We start from the raw sequence: 13,504 nt of genomic DNA, 5'->3' as shown, positions 1-13,504 counted from the left end.
ACAAGCAAAAAATCTCCCTTCTTGTTGTCAACGTATATCTCCTTAGCTGGAGCCCACCGCCTCACCGACATGCTGCGATTTCCCTGACCCAACTCCTTGAGTCTCAGAACTTCCCAGGAGCTTAAGATGCCCCTGCCCCTTTCTCTGCTCTCCCTTCCCTCCTGGGAGCTCTTTCCCCACCCTAATGAAGCTGCTCTTAACCTCACGTTTTGTCTCAATCCCATCTCCATTCAGTGTCGACCTCTGGTAATAAGGTCACAAAAGGTATTCCGATGGTTTCCTCTACCTTTCTTTTCCCTTCTTCCCTCAAAGCATAGTGTGCAAAAATCCAGCATGTACCTTTTGGTACCAAATGTACCAGCTTACACTGTCAGTCTGATGTTATCTATAAGTAATTGCAATGTTTGTGTTTAATGTACTATCTTCCCAGTGCTAATCCTCCCCTCCCCCACCCCCAGGGAGGTTTCTGTTAGGACACTCTTTTTTAAATATGTGCACTGGTTAAAACGAAATACAATTTAATATGTAGTTTCTCCGTTTCATTAGCCATATTAGTCAGTAGCCATGTGTGGCAAGTGGCTATCAGAGTGGACAGGGAAGACACAGATTTCCATGATCTCAGAAAGTCACATCAGTGGTTGCGCCAACAAAACAGAAATCACTTATTAGTCATTGCAGGAAATTTTGCGCAGCAAAGTGATTCTAGAAGATCTAAGAAACCAAACAGGGACCAAGGAGGCACCCAGGTATTGGAAACATGAAGCAGTGGCTTCTACTGACACAGGGACACAGGGAGGAAGTAGTATTTACAATTCCCAGGGGCCAGAGCATTCAGGCACCACCACCACAGGAAATTCCTTTACCCCAAGAAGAGCATAGTTCTACTCTGACACATAAGGGGTCACCTTGAGTCGGAGTTTACTCAATAGCAACAGCTAATTGCTCTTTTGGGCTGTCCTATGGATGCTTTTCCATGAAGCAAGCAGATGTGTTCATGATAATATATATATACGTACATTGGCCCTTTCTGAACATAATAGCGACCCTATAAAATAGAGTAGAACTGTGGGTTTCCAAGACTGTAAATCTATATGGGAGTAGAAAGCCTCATCTGTCTACCGAGGAGCACGTGATGGTTTTGAATGTCTGACCTTAGTGGTTAGCAGCCTAATTCGTAAGGCCTTATGCCACCAGGCTCCAGGGAGCATGATAAATACCAGTAGGAATACACAGATTGAGGAGGGCAGAGAAGTGGAATTGAACAACTTCAGTCTAGGCTATTCTAGACCTCACTAGCTTATAAATTAGATCAATCACTATGTAGGTTGCCAGATAGACTTACTAAAATAGGTTAAAGTATACTTACACAGTCTGCTAAACTGAGGAACTGGATGAAAATGTAATGCCGGTAAATCCTCTATGCTCATAATTACAGGTCTGGAAAGCTGGCTCTGGAGGGGGAAGACCCTCACAGTTATGAGATATAAATAAATCTTAATGCACATTTTCCTGAACACAGTCCCTCCAATAACCCCCCATAAAGGAACTGTCCTAAAGGAGCTACCATATAAGATGAATCATGCTATTCCCTGTGTCTGGAGGTTGTCGGTAGATTAGTGCAATCAGGTTCTAGAGCCAAGCCACCATAAAATGCAGCAAACCCTGAGGAGGGCCTAGCGGGGTTCAAGGTCAACTAGCACTAGGTTAAGACACTGGCTCACCTCATTGTTTATTATCTTACCCGTTCATGATATTACCTATTAACTATGTTAACTCTATTCCGTGCATGCCTTATGAAAGATCTGTAAGTCCCATTACACATAGTCATTGGAAAATACATCCTCTCAACCTGACTTGGGACGAGGAGCTCGTGTGCCCCACTGTCTGTTTGCCTGTAATAAGTCGCTCCGGAGGACCCCTTCAAGTGTAGGAGCCCCGTCACCCCAATGAAGCATTGATTCTAAAAAGTAGTTCTCACACTTTTGAATGTTTCAAAATTGCCTATAAAAACAAACAAGCCAAACTCACTGCCTTCTAATTGATTCCAACTGATATCCTATAGAAAAGGGTAGAACTGCCCTGGTTTCCCAAACTATAACTCTTAACTTTATGGTAGTAAAACATCTTGTCTCTCCCATAGCGACTGGTAGTTTTGAACTGCTGACTTTTAGGTTAGCAGCCCGACCATAACCAGGATCCCATAACATTGCCTGTAGGACTTACTAAATTAAAACTTTGCTCCCCACCCCAGAATTTCTGATCAGCAGGCCTCAGGTGGTGCATGGCTGACAAGTTCCCAGATAATGGTGATGCTGTTAGTTGAGTGATCCCTTTGAAAAACCACTACTTTAAAATATAATGCAGGGGTAAGCTAACCTATGGTCTTGACTCCATAATTTTGAAAGATGAATCCAAGAGTTCTCCACAAGTAAGTTTACAAAATAATAAACTACCTTCATGTATCTCTTTCTAAATTCATATTGTTTCTTCTTAACCCAAAACTAAACAGAGCTAGAAGGAGCCTCTGAGATGGCTTACAAGTCATGCCGGGGGTCCCCGATGGGTGAGATGTGGGGACTTTCGCTTCAAGCGCTACACAATATGAAAGACACCGAAAAACAGCTTTATCCAATGCAAGCCATAGGAGCCGATCTCTGTGCTAGTAGCTCAGGGTACCCTGGTAAAGAAGGCAAACCCAAAGGAGCCACATATTAAGCACTTAAGAAAAATAATTTTGCAGTGTGAGTTGTGATGAGTGTGGTAATAAAGTTCAAGATAACATGATAGCAGATACTTAAGAGACAAATTCTGATGTGGAGGAGGCCGGAGACGGCTTCCCTGAGGAAAGATCCTTTCACAAAGATACTAGCATCTGAAACATCGGAACTTTGGCCTCCCTTCTCTCTCCATTGTACTCTATTAAGGGTGTGGTATTAGAAAAGGCAATAGAAGCACGTTCTATCACAGCCAGCTCCTTACTTGCTGCCCCACAAATACACTGTATTATATCTCAGACCAAGCAGGTAACTGATCTATCCCCAGGTGTGCCTCCCTCCCTTTCATCTGTGAGCCGAGGGAAAGACTAACAACCAGAGAGCACTTTGAGCTAAAACAAGCCAGAGGTTTTCTAAAATTCTAAGAAATAGTAAATCAGATATTTCAGATATATCCAAATATTAGAATTTGGCACTTGTCTTTAAAAAAATTTATATTTGTAATTTCTAAGTTTAACTGAAATATGGCAGTGTATATTAGCAGTAGTAAATTGAAGGGGATTGCGAAATGAAAGATTAAATGCATTGTTCTGTTAGACTCAGAATCGTGTAAAATTCAAACTGAGTTTAAATAAAACCATTCAATAATGTACAAGGGTTTTTTTCCTTGAAAATATAAATCCAGAATTCTGGATATAGAACTTGCAGGTACATTTTCTTAATTGAAAGATATCCCAGGAGCGTTCAGCAACAATATCCAATTACATGATTGTTGCTAAAAAATAGTTGCAAGGTATGGAATAGATCATTAAAAGTATTTCTGACAATTTGGGGCAAAGGATGGATGGGAGAGTGCACTGGAGAGCCAAAAGATAATTCCCCAAAGATGCCAGTGTACTGATGCCCTTCTCCTACTTATGCATTAGGTAACATGACTAAGAATTGAAGTTACACTTAGAATTAAGGTTACTATTTACCAAAAAAGAACAAACCCACTGCCATGGAATCATAGCAACTCTACATAGGGTTTCCGTGTGTGTGTGTGTGTGTGTGTGTGTGTGTGTGTGTGTGTGTGTGTGAGAGAGAGAGAGAGATCTTTGTGGGAGCTGACAGCCTCATCTTTCTCCAGAGGAACCCCTAGTGAGTTTGAAACACCAACCTTGGGAGAGCAGCCCCGTGCTTTCTGGCAGTGCGATGAAGGCTCCTTAGGTTTACCATTGAGCTGATCTTCGACGGGAGATTAGCCTGGATTATCTAGGTGGACCTAATGTAATCACCAGGGTCCTTAAAAATTGAGGTGGGGGAGCCAGAAAGAAGGAAGGGGAAGAAGAATTCCACCTGATGTTGCCATCAGGAATCAGGAAGAAAGGGGCCTTAAGCAGAGGAAAGCAGGCGGCTTCAAGGAGTGGAAAAGGTAAGGAAACAAATTCTACCTGAGAGCCTCCAGAAAGGAACACAGCCCTGGAAACACCTTGATTTTAGCTCAGTCAAGCCCATTTTGCATTTCTAACCTATAGAACTTTGAGAAAATAAATGTGTATTATTTAAGTCACAAAATTTGTAGTAATTCATTATAGCAGTAATAATGGACCTTCCTGCCCCTCCATCTCTAATTGTGTGAGTTTAACAGAGCATAAACACAAGCGAGAGAAAACATCGATGGCCGGGTGGAGAGCTGGCTGTGGAAGGGCAGTCGTAGGACGAGAAGCATGACATTTGGAAAGAGCAGTCTGAGAAAAGATCGCAGAAGAAAATGAAGTCCTCCACGACGGCTCAACAGCAAGCAATAAGGGTGAAGGTCAAAATGGCTTTCCCATCAGCCTCTGCACGACTGGAGGAACAGTCTATAGAAAGCAACAGGGACAGTGCAAGAGGCATCCTTTGCAAAACTGTTGCTTGAAAGGAATTTTGAGATCCTCACACTAATAAAAGCCAGAGTCCAAAGTCAGTCTCCCACCCACGTGCCTATGCCAGACTCTTGGCTTTTTCATATTTTGTCATTGGTATCCAGTTGGCGTCGGTCATCCGAGACATGAAAATGTTTCATGGGTAGTAGAATATAAAAGTGGTTAAATGGAATGTCTCCGTGGTGCACAGGGAGTGGCTCATATAATGCTGGAAACGATTTCATACGAGAGGTCAGCTTTGCAAATGTGTTTGTTTCCCCCATTTGGGAAGTCAGAACTGAATGGTCTCGGTAGATCTTGGAATAATAGCAGGCAGGCACGGACAGCATCCTAGAATAGGCAGCCCATCCTAGAATAATCTCGTGACCATTTTATTAGCTGGGAATCAACACTTTCTTGAGATATTATTGACCTAAGAAATAATCTACAAGTTTACACTGCATTCCTAAAACTGAGATAATCACAAGTGTTTCTTTTTCTTTGTATAGCACTTGGAAACTTGTTAAGAATTGTTCTCATATATGATGCTGAATTCACAAGAATGATATTCAGAGCTACAAGGTTAATTTTTACATTGGCAGATTTTACCCCTTTCGGGAGAACATCTCAGCCTTGTACAAGATTAGAAAATTATCTCTGGAAGAGATGATTACATGCTAGTTTCTTTAAAGAGAGAGGCAAAACTCCAACTAATTGAAAATAAACCAAAAACTTCAGATATGACTGACTGACTGACTGACTGACTGACTGACTGACTGACTGAGTCAGGCTTATCTCTGGATAGAAGCCCTGATGGCCCGTGGTTTATGCTTTGGACTGACAGCCACAAGGTGAACAGTTGGAATCCACCAGCTATTCCACAGAAGAAATATGAGGCTGTCTTTTTCTTGTAAAGATTTAAAGTCTTGAAAACCTGACCTACTGGGTTGCTATGAGTTGGAATTAATTCAATGGCAGTGGAGTTGGGGTTTTTTATCTCTGCCTATTTGAGTCCCAGGATGCTGCACCCCGACCCTTTCTGTCCCTCCACTAGTCCTGCTCTGTCACTGTGGGCAGACGTCTGTGGAGCATTGATTTCTTGATAAGCATGGATGGCAGCCATTCAAGGGGGCTTCAAAAAGTTCGTGGAAAAATTACATTAGCTTTTAGTTCTATTTTCCCACAAACGTTTTCAAGTGTCCTGGTACATACACAGTAAGTTATTTGCCTGTGGGATGAGTAGACAATAACTGTGAAAGTGGGGAAGCCACAGGAGATGAGGGAATGGTGCCCAGGGCATTGGACCCTAAATGAAGTCACAAAATGTTCCTGGAGACCCTGAACTTCCCCTGCCCTGGATCTTGGGTATGATTACAACGGTCAAGTATGACAATGTGTTCTCCATCGTTGTATTCAAAACCTCAGGCCTTTTGTAGGGAAGAAAAACACCAACCCTGAAAAACAACTTGTTTTTCTCATAAATTGTAGCCCTTGGCACTCTTGACCTTGAACATCTCACATATCCTATTTTATTGGATGATCTCTGTCCTTGGTACATAACAAAATATTTTTCCACCACCCAGAGAAGGGATTTGAAACATTTAACACATCAAGTCCATTTATTCAAGTGTTCCACCCATGGTCTTTTTTAGCACTTGGATCCAGAGCACTCAAAGAAACTAGGAAGACAAAGCTCCCACAAGTCTGACAAAGAATTTGTAATTATTAGTACTCTTTCTCTAAAATAAAAACAGTTTTCTTGCCAGAAGAGGGCAAGAAAGTTCTTTTTCTAAGATGGTTCTCAAATTATAATGCTAAAAACTTTTATAGCCCTAATGTATCTTACTTTGGAATTGTGTAGCTCACCCAACACTAAAAAAAACTGTGCTTCTGTCCAAATGTCTGACACCCATCTTTTTGATCACTTTACCATGATCTCAGTGCAAAAATAAAAGCCAAGCTCTTTAATCTTTTACATAACACTTTATGGTGTTATTTGAAAATTACAATGCTGTGTTCCTTGCTTGCACTGATGAAAATTGGTCTAGGATATGCTCAAAGTTGTCATTTTCTTCCCTTCAATTTCTTCTCTTTCTATACTCAGCAGAGCAAGACCACACAGTCTGCCTTGAGCCATTTAAAAAAACATACTAACCCCACTGTCAACCAGTCAATTCTAACTCATATAGCAACCCTCTAGAGGCTTTCTGAGACTCAAAATGTTTATGGAAACAGACTGTGATAGGTAGGTTTATGTGAGCTGATAGGAACATGTGGGATTAATCAGGTCACAGTTTGATTGGAGGGCAAAGAGATAAGTGGTTCTATAAGGCCCACCCACTTCTCTCTTGCTCTGGTGATGTGAGCTTGCTGGAACATGTCACTGCTTCAGTTCTCTGCCTCAACCTGTGAGCTGCGCTACCTGTAGGTCAGGCCAACCAGTGGATCCTGTCACTAGAGCTTGAGGCTCCTTCTAGACCTGTTTCCCCACACTGCTGGTGCATATATAATTTGAGCTGAGGCTGGTGGATCCTGTCACCTTGCATTGCTTGCATTTGATAACCCATCTGGGCCTGCTTCCCTAAGCTCTCAAGCTACTGTCTGTTGGTGACCCACCATGCTGCTTGTTGCCTGTGGGCAGACTCTGCTTGCCTTGCCCCAGGGAGGACTCTGCTGTCTGCTTCCTTGATCTTGGACCCGGCATTCCTCATGAGTTGAAGGACTTCAGTATATTAACTGTTCCACAGAAGTGAGTTGAACTGAGCCCTCTGTACTACTGTGTGAACTAATTAGCTGTTATATTCCTTCTCACTGTATAAACATATACATATATATCCTGTTTCACCAAAAATAAGAGTGTCATATTAATTTTTGCTCCCAAAGATGCGCTAGGTCGTATTTTCAGGGGATGTCTTATTTTTCCATGAAGAAGAATATGGTACACATTTATTGTTGAACAACAAAATAGAAATTTATTACCCGTATACAGTACAGTAGTAGTTGTCATTACAAACCAGCATAACCAGACAAACTGTGAATCCTATAGTATCAAGAATTTCTTGTTACTCCTGCCCCACACGACTCACTGTCTAATTGTGAGTCAGCCAGACTCCATCAGGGCAGAGCGAGCAGCAGGTGGCAGCTTGTCCTGGCAGCGGTGGTGCGGGCTCTTTGATTAAAGAGACCTTGCATTTCCTGTCTGCTCTGGCTTCGCTGTGGCCAACAGTGAGCTGTGCAGCATCACCCACAGCTACGGTCCAGAGTCTAGAGTTACGGTAGCCTCGGGGGGCCTTATTATCGGGAGGTCTTATTTTGGGGGGGATGCCTTATATTTCAGCAAGAGGCAAAACCGTAAGTAGGTCTTATTTTCAGGGGATGTCTTACTTTCAGGGTAACACGGTGTGTGTGTGTGTATATATATATGTATATATATAAAATCATAAGTGTCCTGGTTTCGTTTCTCTCGAGAAACCCTACCTAACACAGAAACAGTCTCATCTTTCTTCCCTGGAGGGCTGGTTAGTGAACTGCTGACCGTTATAACCCACAGTTCCACCAGGGCTTGCCTTGACCCATGGACACTTTTAAATAGGCAAGTATTAATCTGAGCTTGCTGAATGACCTCTCACAGCTGACAATGGAAATGGCAGTTATTAATATGAACTGCTCATTGTCACGATCACCACTTCAATGGCCTTCAGACCATTAGAAATGACTTATTCTCACTGCTCTGCAGAAAAGGACTTTCCTAACGTATGGAAATTCCATCCAAACATCAGTCTCGTATTTGAAGAATCCAACAGAGACATGCTTCTGAGAGCATTGGTGTTTCTGGAGCTATCTGGCAGGGAAAGGTTAGACCGAATCTAAATTCCTGTCATTGAGTAGGAGACTATGTATCATAGGAGGAACTGGTAGTTTAGGGGCAGATTTCTTGTCTTCCACACAGGGGACCTCAGTTTGATTTCTAGCCACTCTGTCAGAGGGAGCTTGTGTGTTACCATGGTGCTGAACAGGAGTGGAGCTTCCCGAGTAAGAATAGGGCAAAGTAGCCAATGGAAACCCTATTAGTCATAACAGTCTGATCTGAAACTGATCACGAGGATGGTACAGGACCGGACAGCACTTTTTCCATCGTGCATGAGTCGGGCAACTTGCTGATGGCAGCAGCAGCAGCAGCAGTAGCAATAATTCACCAAGAGATTAAGAGCTTGGAGCTTGGGATCAGAAAGATCTACCATTTGCTCAGTGTGCCAATTTGGCCGGATTTCTTGCTCTTGGCCCTTTGTCTAATGGCCTCCTTTCCTTCTTTTCTTGCCCACCACAGGCCATTCACAAACAGACCCCATCATCCTTGGGTGGTTCTGTTGTTATAATATTTCTTGAAATTGAGAAAAACTTGACAACATAGAATTCACGTTTAAAGTGATTTTTAGTATATTCACTGTTTTTTACACATCACTATTTCATTACAGATTTCTATCACTCCAAAAAGAAACCCCTGCCCCATTAGCACTTAGTCTCAATTCTCCCTCCTCCCAGGCCCTGGCAACCACTCCTCTTATCTCTTGGATTTGCCCATTTGGGGCATTCAAGGTAAATGGGATTGTAAACTATGTGGTCTTTTGGTCTGGCTACTTTCATTTAGTTTAATTTTTTTCCCTCCGTGTTCATCAATGCTGTAGTATCTATCAGTCCTTTCATTTCTTTTTATGGCCAGATATTATGATATGGGTATATTATATTTTTAGGAATATTTAGGTTGCTTCCACTTTGGGGCTATTGTCATGGATTGAATTGTGTCTACAGAATTTGTATGTTGTAAATCCTAAGCCATGGATATGACGTTCATGAGGTCCTTTCAATGCAGGATTGGCACATCAGCAGGCAAGCAAAAGAAGGGGGGGTGGGGTGGGGGTGAGAGGGTGGGAATAGATCACAAGAGCAGCTGAGAGGGACAAGGATGTTCTGCCCAGAATGCCAGGTAGGTTCCAGGCTACCAGCTTTTGGCCTCGTTTTGCTCCCTGCCTGGAACACCCCTTCTTTTGATTTTGCACAGTTGGCTCTTTCTCACATTGATAGTTTCAGCTTTCATGCTCTGCCTTTCCGGGTGATCCGCCTGAGCCTTGGGCTCAGCCACTTTCATTCCCTTCAAAACACTTATCGCAGTTTACAAGTATATTCTGTGTCTTTCCTGCCAGGACATAACATTCCATGAGAATAGGGACTATTCTTGGATTTCAGACCCCATACCTACTTGGTAATGGATACACAAGGCACAGTGTTTTTTTTCTTTTTTCTAAATGACCAGATGAATCTATGTAAACAAATACCTGCCTCAGGGAACTGCTGTCTTTAGGTACTGTGACTTGTGGCCCACGGGCCCTGACACAGAGTGAGAACTCAACCATATTTCTGGGGCATGATGCTTTAGCTGTCAGTTGTCGAGTGCTCGGTGGGACCCCGAGATTCTCAGGAATGGTGGGAGGGTACCAAGCAAGACATGCATATTTTACTAAGCAAAATATGCATGCCGGTGTGCTAGTCAAGTATAATCTTGCTACCAGTAGAATCTTTCGTACCTGGGATATATAGATCCAGATGTGATTGAACCCTTTCTCACGATTTTCTAATATCGCCCTCATCATCCCCCCACTCCCCACCCCCGCTGGACCATCTTACCTTGTGGAAGAGGATGAGGTCATTTAAAGCAAGAGTGCTGAATTTGTATACCCTTGTGGCCTGTGGATAAAATTTAGGGGTGGGGGTGGGAGGTGGGGAAGCATGGACCGTGAAGTTCAGGGGGAAACATATATCTTTAATTTCACTAGTGTCTCACAGAAATGAGCATTTCTTTCATCTAAAAATGAAGAAGAAAACCAAACAAACAAAACAAGTAACAAGTTAAAGTAAAACAAATTCCTTAGTATTGGCTATACTGTGATTTTGCTACCCATACGAAATCACCTAGCTGTCCATATCGCAATCCAATTGTAACTGTCTTGAAATACATAATTTATGCGCAGTACTGATTCAAAATCATGGTAGGGGTTAGGCCTGCAACTACATTGTATTATATAATGCATCAATAAAAGACATGTATCTTACTGGATCACACATCTTCCTCTTTTTTTGTAATTTGGATAAAAGTTAGCAGAGCTGACCTGGCTTCCAAGTCAACAACTCTCACACTTGTGGTAATTCAGCAGTTCACACAGCACCCTTCCCACTTCTTCCCTATGACTCCCACTTCCTTTCTCCCCTCTATTTTTGCCTTCTAAGTGCTTTCTCTGAACAAATGCTGCCCTTTGGGGCAAGTACAGTTGATTGTTCTGAGTAGGTACTTCTTAGAGGTATTGTTCTAAAATGTTATTGTTCACCTTCTAGGACTGTCTATCATTGGGCTGAAAGTTAATCCAGTAGGGTGAGTTCAGTTCCACTCATGAATTAAAATTAAACCCCACAGGGGCAGTTCTACCTTGTCTTTTAAGGGTTGTTCTGGGTTGGAGTCAACTAGTTGGCAGTGAGTTTGGCTTTTAGTTTTGAGTTGCAATGACTAATGCATACATCATGTAGGTGAAAGTTTATGATTAACACAGCCTTAATCATCTAGTGCGCCTATCATTGAAATGCCACAAAATGGTATTTAAAAGTGGCTTTAACAAACAAACTTCTTTTCTCACAGGTTAGAAGGCTAGAAGTCTGAATTCAAGGTGCTGGTTCTAGGGGAAGACTTTCTCTCTGTTGGTGCCAATAAAAAAATCCGTGTCTCTTTTGAGCTTCTGCTCCGGAGCCACTATGAGTCAGAATTCACTCTATGGCAGTGGCTTTGGTTTGGTTCCTGGGCATTCATGTAGCTTAGCATCTGTCTCTCCCAGCTCTGCTTCTCTGATTTGTTTAATTCCCTTTACTTCTCAAAAGAGATTGACTTAAAACACACCCTTCTGGGAGTTCCAAATCAAGGTAACTTTTATTGAAATTATTTGAGTAAAGCAGAATGAAATAAAATCAGTACAATAAGGGAAGAGAGGGCCAAGATGAAGATTTTTATAATTTAAGTATAATTTGTCATAATTTATTTAGTAGAAAAAGTGGAAACAAACAATTTATCTTAAACCAGAAGAACAGGAATGCTTGCTAAAGAGTAACGAGGCTGGAACTTATTGAATCCCAGGGAGATATCAAGATAAACTGTTCCATTGTGCCATCCCCACCTACGTATGATGACTCCTGACCACAGGGCAGAAAGCAGCAAATGAAAGACAGGTTTATTAACGGAAAGCCTGGAATGTAGTTGTAAGGTTAATGCCGCTCTATTTCCAGACCCACCTTCTTTCCGAATGTTCAGGGACAGTTCTTTGTTGGACTGAATCTGCTTTATCTCTTTGAGTAAAGAGATACTCATTAACTCTCATAGTTCCCCCCAAATTCAAGAAAAAATAGAAGGTCGTCCATGGGTAATCCAGTCATCAGAATGAGCAGACAGGGACTTCAATTTCAGTGTTCAAAAAAGAAGCAGGAAATTTGGGCACAGTGGATGAAGAGGGGGAGAATTTCACCGGGGAGCTACTTTTTTATAAATGGAAATTCTGGAACCAAAATAATAATAATAGTAATCTGGGAAGTCGGGGGCCCATGGCAAAACAGTGGACTGAGCAAAGTTTGCATGCACAGAATTCTGACACCAACTCGGGGCATGGCCCAGGCATCTCTGTTTCGAGCTGTTGTCAGTGCAGGAATCTCAAGATCAAAGGCAGATGCCAAAGACTTGGGCACATACACACACACACAAAGAAAACTTGAAAAATGTAAACTCAAATTTCTCTTTGATATTTTAGATGCTCTTATCAACACCGGGTTGCCATACAAGCAGGTTCTAAAACAAAGAACAGAGCCCTGGTGCACTTTGGATTAGGCGTTGGGCTGCTAACCTCACATTCGTTTGTTCAAACCCATTAACCAATCATAGGGAGAAAGATGAGGCTGTCTTGGAGACCATATATAGGGTGGCAGAGAGTAAAATATAAAACGATGTTCATCTGCCAAGTTGCTCTTCAAAATAATTCTGTTAGGGAGTGAATTGTGTCTTCCCAAAACATGTGTTGTAAATCTTACTATACCTGTGGTTACAATTCCACTTGGGATTGGATTTTGTTATGGTAATGATTGATACAGGGCATGTCTTGAGTCTCTTTAACGATACAGGCTAATTTTCTTCCTAAGTCTGTTTTAAGTCAAATTTGTACACAAATCTGAACAGTTTTATAAAGTTCATAGAGAGTAGCAGTTAGTCGATTGTTTACCATAGTATATAATGTACCTTTATATGCATAAAAACATTAAACACTGAGGCACTAAAGCAAGGAAGCCCCCACAGACAAGTAGGTATACAGATAATCAACTAGTCTAATAAAAATCAAAGGAACCGTGTCATCTATGGAAGCTGGAGGAGTTTCACTATCCTGCCTGGGCAGGGAAACTATAAGCAGCTTCCTTCCAGTCCCAGTCAGCTCCCAAGCAGTAGATTCACAAATCAAGTGTGAGACTTATCTCCAGGCCTCCAGAAGCTTCCACTGACAATCCATAGCTCACTGTTCTGCAATCACCAATTAAATCTCAAAGAATCTCAAGGTAGTGCCTGGACCTCATTAGTTTTTAAAGCTCCTCAGGTGATTTACCCAAGGGTAAGTCACTGCCCTAGACAATGCATCTTTCAATGCCAATGCATCTTGCAGGTTTATGTCAACACAAACCCTGATCACAAGAGCAGCTGCTAAGAGGTGTGTTCTTTTCATTTCCTTAGTGTCCCAGTGTTTTCCTCCCATTGAGCACCTCCCATTGAGTGGCTTCCCTCTTAGCCACTCAATGGCTAAGATTTATATATTTGTCTTTTTGTCCTAAATT

Source organism: Echinops telfairi, unplaced genomic scaffold, assembly GCF_000313985.2.
Source record: "Echinops telfairi isolate 266 unplaced genomic scaffold, ASM31398v2 ScPeMD7_7424;HRSCAF=8462, whole genome shotgun sequence".
In the NCBI taxonomy this organism is placed as follows: domain Eukaryota; kingdom Metazoa; phylum Chordata; class Mammalia; order Afrosoricida; family Tenrecidae; genus Echinops; species Echinops telfairi.
Note: the sequence above shows the minus strand (reverse complement) of the source record.